The sequence below is a fragment of the Gossypium hirsutum genome, chromosome A05 (genome assembly GCF_007990345.1).
Source record: "Gossypium hirsutum isolate 1008001.06 chromosome A05, Gossypium_hirsutum_v2.1, whole genome shotgun sequence".
Lineage (NCBI taxonomy): Eukaryota > Viridiplantae > Streptophyta > Magnoliopsida > Malvales > Malvaceae > Gossypium > Gossypium hirsutum.
The window spans coordinates 6,849,196-6,857,859 of NC_053428.1; the positions used below are offsets into that span (position 1 = coordinate 6,849,196).

General features: G+C 32.0%; 1 pseudogene; it reads right to left on the minus strand.

Moving 5' to 3' along the window:
• Positions 1–1,795: 1,795 nt before the first annotated feature.
• LOC121229267 (BURP domain protein RD22-like) lies at positions 1,796–3,392 on the minus strand (annotated as a pseudogene).
• Between the last annotated feature and the right edge of the window lie 5,272 nt (positions 3,393–8,664).

The window sequence follows — 8,664 nt, forward strand, 5'->3', positions numbered from 1 at the left end:
CACAACTGGATTGCAGACAAGGCCTTTTCATCAAGCTCTTCCCATTCTGTTTGATTTAGATTCTCAGGCTTTTTCCCTGTAACTACCTTTTTCAAGCCATTTTGCACTAGAATTGCCATCATCCGAACTTGCCACAGATTGAAATTTGTCTCACCATCGAACTTCTCAATTTCAAACCTTGTTGCTGCCATCTCTGACCGGGCTGATCTATGAAAGTTAAACTAGCTCTGATACCACTTGTTAGGATCGTCCCGAATAAGCAACGAACAAGTAAAAATAGTAGAAGAAATTGAGAAGATGAACACACAAATTTAACGTGGAAAAACCCCTCAAAAGAAGATAAAAAAACCACGGGCAAAGATAAATTTACTATAATGGCAAAAGAATGAAGAGTACAAAAGATGGAGATAAAAACTAAACCCCGAAAACCCGAAAAACAAAGAACCCTCAAACGTAAACACAAAATTCTCTGAATGTGTTATGAGTTCTAATCTAATGGGTGTCTCTTAATTCTAAGATTGTAAAGGAGCCTATTTATAGGCTAAATTAGAAAGTCAAATAAACTATACTAATAAATGCTAAATATATTATACTAATAAATACTAAATCTTCTAGAAAGAAAATATATTTTTGTTTAACTTGACTTGCAAGCAATCTCTTAGAATTTGGGTCACACAATTCTAACAGAAAAGAATGTATAAAAAAACTATGATAGACTACAAAAAGTTTATATAGTATAACTTTTTTTTTTTTTGGATTTGAATTAAGGTAAGGAGAAGAAAACAAAATTAAAGAAGGGAGAATTTTCATTATTTTTTTAAATATAATGTTTTTTTATATTATGCAAGTCCATTTTATAATCTATTTTCATGATTTATGGTTGCCTTTTTAATAATGTTATCTTCAAAATTCAACTTACATTTTATTTTTAAGAATGTAATGCGACTTACCATTATACCTAATTAAAATTACACAATAATCTAAATAATTTCTATAGGTAAAATTCATATATGAGACTAACGTAGGGATTGGCAACTGTATGAAAAGTAGGGTAGTAGGGTGGTGCTAATATTTGTGTCTTTGTATTGGTATTGTGTTCACAATACTAGAGATCAATATTTGGAGAGAATTATTTGTGGTTTGTTTTTGCTGATCATGATATGTTTTCAGATCCTATGAATCATTTATTATTATTTATGTAAACTAGATTTGGTTGATGGTTTTACTTTTTAAATGTTGCAGTAAACTTTAAAATCATAATTTTAAAATAAAAATAATTAGTTAGTGTATTTGTTATATATTTTTAGGTTAATTTACCTTCTACATACACTCATCATAAATTAATTTGTACTTGATTTGTTTGCAATGCTAATATTGCTTCATCTATGCTGATTTATGTGTTTTTCTATGAATTATGAATAATTATATCAAAATCATTAAGTGCATAGACACTTGACAAATTATTATAAAATAAATGTTGCGAAATGACTACCCATACAAACTGCGAGCTCATCAGAACCATGAGCTCACTATTGCAAGCTCTACAAAACTGTCAGCTCATTAAACCTGTGAACTCTTCACTTTGCAAGTTGTCAACTTGTATTAAAACTGTGATAAATTTTAATTAAACATTTTGGCATGTGATTACACACAAACCAACCAATGAAAAAGATGAATCTAACTGAATTAAGCCAAGTTGTATTTATTTTATTAATATTTCAGCTTATTTAAGGTTTATGATTTATATAATCTTAGTATCAACCTTTCATGTTAATGAAACAGTAGTTAATCCTGCTTTCACTCAATTTTTTATCTGCTTTTGTTTTTATTCAATCCTTCCTTCATCAAATATCCAAGCAGAGATGAAATATCCAATACATGCTTTATATATACATACACACACTCTTCAACTAGGCTTATTTTATAAGGCCCGCAGGTTCCTAGTTGATGAGTTCAAACCTATTTAACATAACCTTCATGAAAACTTGTTTTGGTGATAATTAGGAATTTTAGTTGGGAATCCAAACAAGGGCGTCTATTGATAGAACATGGCAGATGGGAACAGTTCCTGGCTTAACTTTGAGAGTCTGAAAAGCCAAGTGTCCGGGGCTCCAAGCTGAAGTATCTTCATGACAAATAGCCAATATTGTAGCCCTTGTCCCATCTGCCCCAACTAATGGAACCCTATACACGTTTGTTTTAGCAATTGAGTGGCAGAAGAACACAGCATATGCATAATCCATTTTGTGGCAAACAATCTCCGTTTTTCCCATCAATTTCACCCCCTGATCACCAATACTAAACTCTGGGTTTTGCGTTTCTTTCTCCAACTCAGCTGACAAAAGCTGGATGTTTTTCCCAGCTTAGAAACACCGAAATCCACGAAAGACTCCAATGATGTAGCGCAAAACTTCTCTTCTCCTTCAATGGTTGGTGTTTCACAATCCTCGATTGTTTTTTTGAGTATTTTGGATTCTGCAGATTTTGGTTGCACCGAGAAATAGTTCAAGACTTGCGCAAACTTTTTAGTTGAAAAGGGGAGTGAGTCCGCAACTGGACGCGGTAAGAAAGCAGTTTTGCTGGCTTTACTGGTTAGCACCTTTAAGTTCATCTTAGTACCAGGTCGAAGCTTACTCTCAAAAAAGAAAACGTCCTTATTGGTTGCCATATTTCCATCTCCAAACTCTTGTTTTGAATTGCCTGCTGCGTTTTCATAATTCCTATTACCCTCTGCCATATTTCCTTTGTACCTTTTGATCATATTAGCCAAAGCATTTTTCATGTGATTTCCTACATATATTTCATTTGCAGAGAGATATCTAGAGCATTAGAAGACTTACCTGAATTATATATGTCTACTCAATCATTGAGGAAAAGAAAAGAAAATTGAAAACAAACCAGCAGCAGCAGGGGGGATTAAAAGATTTTGCAAGGCTTTGGGCATTGGAGTGTTTGGGAACACAGACGTCCAGTACATCTCTGCTGGTAGAGCAACATGTCTCGTTGCTCCAACAGCAAGCTGCATCGAAATTAATTAATTAAATGCCCATTTGCCTTGTATCCAAAATAAAATTATTAAGCTCTAAATATTTATACAGAAGTTAGTACTCACAACAAGCGCCATAGCGAAGATTGGAACATAACGAAATTCCATTGATAGAAAAGCTAGAAAAAAGAAAAAAGGAATGCAATAAAAACTTAGAGTTGGGGATGCTGTTTAAGTATTTAGGCAGCTGCTTTATTTATACTTGTAAAACAGCAGCACCGGGTGTTTATCTATACTTATAGTGGAATGCGTAAATGCACTTGTGAGCAAAGGTTAAAGTAGTATTATTGGGATTTTAACTGCCTATGTTGTAACTGTTGCATTACATATTTCAACATCATTTGGTATTTTTTTATAGCATAAACTTTAATCGTAATTATAGACTTTGGGTGAGTGATTGTAATAATAGGTTCATTGTTATAAAATTAAATTGACTTTAGCTAATAATTGATTCAAATAAATTGTTGAATAAAATTATATATTAAATGAGGATCCATAGAATTAACAAATTTATATCAACTATATCAATAAATATTGTAAATTGATTTTTCTCTTTACTACACTCTTTTTTTGAATTTGTTAATTGTACTCTCTTATTTCAATTTGTGTCATGAAATAAATTATTTCAACAACTACCATAAAAAAAACCAATCAAGTAATATTGTTAATACTTATTGCAAACATAAAAATTATGATATTGTGTCGTAAAAAAAACCCCAAACTACAAGAGACAGAAATCAAAACAAAACCACGTGTCCATTTTCAAGTTTCGTACCATTTATTTGTTCAGCTGCATGGGGATATTTTGGTCCAATAATTGTTTGCAGTGCAGTAATTTCAACGTCGACTCTCATAATATTTCATGGTAGACATGGTGGACAGCTAAGAATGTTGATGTTGCCCTTAGACGCCGTGGTTTTGGATTGCAATGTATTATTCATCTTTTTACTGTTAGTGTTGTCCTTGTCGAGGGTGAGGCCGACAATGGGCAAAAATTAGCCGAAAATTAAATGGATGAAAGCCACTTTGGTGGTACATCTTCTTCATGGCACTAGCAGGACATACAGTATCACGTCCACGTCTATGTGGTCCATTATCCCAGTTTCAAGATTCCATTTGTTCAGCTTGAGATAAAATTTGAAGGACTGGCGGCCGCATCATGATATTTTGCTCCAATAATTGTTTGCAGTAATTTTGACAAATCTCATATATAATATTTATTTAGAAAGAAAAACTGTAAAAAATGCCTCAATAATGGGTGGCCACAGTTCTGTGATTGTTAGTGTCTGATTTTGGGTCTAATCTAGAACCATTGTATTGTAGCTAGGTTTTTGGGTCTTCAGTTGTGATTTGTGAAGCACCGAAGTGATCTATCGTCCTTTATATAGTCAGTTTGTAAGCATAAATTATCCTATTTAAGAAAAGAAAAAAGGGGGGGGGGAGATATTTCTAAATTTTAGAATTTTAATTCAATGATAATAAAATATTTCATCTACCTATGTTATATTGTTTTGATTTTTTTAATGATTTTTAAAAAACATAAACACAGTTGAGATTGGTTTCAGCATTTGATATTATGAATATACCAATACGGGGAGGATAAACACAGGGACTGCAAGAAAGAAGGATTTGAAGCAGGTATGCTATGCCAAAACACAGACCACTTTTCTTAGGTCATTCAAACAGGCACTGCCTTTTAGCTTCAAACCCTTAATTCAAGAGACATATGTTATCCTCAGCGATATTGCTATCATTGATCAAAATTTCAGTACTTCTGATATGCAGGATCCATTATATGGCAAGCACAGAGCATACTTTATTGTAATTCTTTGTTAACTCATTTAAAGTTTTCTGAGAAGAAGAGGATTTAAAGAAACAGAGAGAATTTAGAAGGCCATGGATATATTAAACACACTAGTATTTTATTGATAGAAGGCTCGATGCCCTTTACACACTGATATCATCTCCTTTTATAGCTGAAGGAGGGATAATACAACAAAATAGTAAACAGTAGCAAATAGTAGTTGCTTATGACATAAATCAAACAGTACAACAAACATTATGATATAAAGATAATAGTACTATAGACATAAAGTAGCTGAGTATTACTGACATCTTTTAGCTGTTGGCGTTTGAGTGGGGATATTGGGCACTGTCCATGGAATCTTCACTATTTGCTGTCATATCTGGTTCTTCAAATACTTTACTATCTTCATCCATATCCTCACGATTATCATTATTGTCTTGTTCTTGATGTAACTTTGAGAGATTGATTTGACTGCAATACCACGGGTATTCTTGAGACCATTCTGAGGGGTTCGGGATGCTTTCATAATAATCCTGAATGGCTTTTAAAATTCCCTTGTGATAAGGTTTATATCTTATTGGTCATGTGTCCCAAGGAGCATCAATGTCTGGAGGGGGCCATATCTCAAATGGAATAACCCTATTGAGTTGGCAAAGGAACTTCTGTATGGTTTTGTAATAGAGGTCAGATGTTCTAATATCCTCATCAAGAACTTTATGAATCCATGCAGTAGGAAAGGATCCTAACTGAGTTGCTCTTCCTCGTTGGACCAGATATTGTGGCTTGTAAAAGATAATGACCATATAATTTCCCTTATTTTCTTGAGAGTATTGATCAATCATGTTCAACCATTGTGTTAGAGGATGGAACCAACATAAAAAAGTGAAAAAGTTTTGATGTTGAGGTTCAACATTTCCTCTGATGGCTTTTATCAGAAAATAACGGAGATCAGGGATGAGGAATTGAATGGCAATATGATGAAGATGAGTTAGGTTCCACAAGAACCATTTTACTTCATCTGGTTGTTCCAAATTCAAATTTGATAGGATGAATGAAAGGATAATCAGGATGCACACCCCATGGTCTTAGGATAAGTCCCCCAAAATTTTTAAAGGCTTGAATCTCGTATTCAAACATCATGTCTCTAGTTTTTGAGTGAAAATTTCCTTTCTTAATTAAGGTCATGACTTCTGGTGGAAATTCTGGATTAAGATTTGGAGCAATGGGGGTAAAGAGTAGGAAATGAAGAGGATGAAGAGGACGGCCTATACATCATAATGGGTTTGGGCTGGAAGATTCTTCTATAAGCAATAATTTCAGCTTTTGGCCTAAAAAGCAAATCAGCAAAGACATTTTGCTTTCCTTTTATATATCTGGTGTCAAACTTAAATTGAGAAAACCATTCAACCCACCTGAGAAGCTGAGGGTGACAAACTATTTTCTGCTTGAATTTGAGCATTTGTAGGAAGGATGACATGTCCATTTCAACAAGAAAATAGTATCTCGCAAGATGGAATTTAAATTTTTCTATACCTCTTTTGACTGCAAGGATTTCTTTGAAAGTGGAGTGATAATGAATTTCTGCATCTGAAAATCTTCCACTTTTATATCCGCACAGATGTCTTTTTCCATCTCTTTCTTCAAGTAGGATTGCTCCCCAATATTTATCACTTGCATCTGTTTGTAAGATTCTTTTCCCATCAGAAGGAATTTGGAGTGGAGGCACATTCTGGAAAAGTTCTTTCAATCTTTAAACAACTCTAGTTTGAGAATAGGACCATAAGGGAGGTTCTTTTTTGAGCATCTTTGTTAGGGGGTTAATATATTTAGAAACCTTAGGAATAAAGTCTTTAATATAATTAACTATCCCTAAGAATTACTGTACCTGTTTAAAAGATAGGTTTCTAGATGGGAACTTGAGAAGTTCTTGAGCAATATGAGGTCCTGGAGAGCATCTTCCATCTTTTATCTTTATTTCCAGAAATTCAATTTCTGGTTTGTTGATCTGCATATTTTTTTCCTGAAAGCATTATCCCATATTTAAAAATAAGGGATTTGAAATCTTCAAGGAGTTGAACATGAGATTCTTCATCTCTGCTATAGAGTAGAATATCATCAATGTAGACTAAAACATTTTCCATTAAAGGATGGAAAATCTTTATCATTGCTTTCTAGAAAAGTGAGGGAGCAGTTTTTAATCCAAACAGCATTACCTTCCACTGAAAGTGTCTATTAGGAATACAAAATCCTGTTTTTGGTCTGTCGTCAAGATGTATCCCTAATTGCCAAAATCCCGCTTTGAGATCAAACTTGGAGAAGACTCTTGCTTTGGCCAAACTTGAAAAAAGTAAATTCTTGTTTGGTAGAGGGAACTTGTCATCTTGGAGGAAATGGTTAAGAGGTTGATAATAAATTACCAATCTTAACTTTCCTCTAATCTGTTCAGATCTTTTATTGACGTAAAAAGCTTCATATGCCCATTGAGAGTTTGAGGGTTCAATCAGATCTTGTTGTTGTAGTTCTTTGCATTCTTGTTCTGCTAACAACAAATGATCTGGATTCATTCCTTGATGACCGGCCTTTGTTGAATTAATGTCTTCATTTTTCTTGAAGGGAAGATGAATGAAAAATTCTGAGTTTTTCCACAAAGGATTTGGGCATTTTTTCAGGAATTCTGAGTGAGAATCTGCACATGATTGAGTTTTTAATTCCTAAATGATTTGGAGGATCTTCTCTGACTGGATAGAAAAAAGTTTCGGTATTTTTACAAAGGGTTGGAAAAGATTTTTGAATCTTACTCCATCTAGGAGTATTTTCAATTGTTGGGCTTTTATGTAGAGGTCAAAAACCTACTACAATATCTTTTCCTGGGAGTTTTGAACCAAGTACTATAGTTTTTACACAACAGCCTGGGAATTGATGGATTGACGAATTAAAAAACATTTGTAAAGACAAGCTTAATATACACATGCAATCATTAAAATATATATTGTAGAATGAATATTTTTTTTAAAACACGTAATATATAAGTTGACAAAATTGCGTAGAAGCTAAGAATAGTTAATTATTGAAATAAATATTATAGAATAAAAGTTTGAATCAAATTGCACGTAAAATATTTTAAACACAAATTCATTTAAGGGTTTACAAAATATGTGATAATTTAAATAATATATATTATGAAAAGGATAGTAAAATACATGATGAGATGTAATACACAAAATAGATTTACAAAATATATGCATAAATAGCTTTGAAAATAATCATTTGTAAAAAACATAGAAATACATATGAGATCAAGTTAATTTTATAATAAACTATATAATAGATTTAAGAACATGCTTACATATATATATAAAGAAAACTATATGTATAAAACACAAAGATTTAATAATAATATATATATCAAATATAGATATCGATAAATATATGTACTTACGTAATAATAACCTAAAAAATATATTATGTAGGATCATGTAACAACATATAAGAATAAATTTAAAAGGAATTATATATGTAAAATAATATAAGATTAATAAAATGCATAAAAAGAATTAACCTTATTATAAAGTGTATATATATGTGTATATAAAAGAACATTTTAAGCAAACAAATTTAAAAGAAAATAAATAAATAGATATATATAGTTACATGTATAGAAATATTTACATATATAAATGAAAGTATGAATAACAAACTAAAACCATGTAAAACTTAATAAAATACTCCAAGATAATCTATTAAATGGTGAATAATAAGTAAATTTTTAAAAATAAAAGGGTCTCAAAGAATAAAAACATGCTGAAAATAA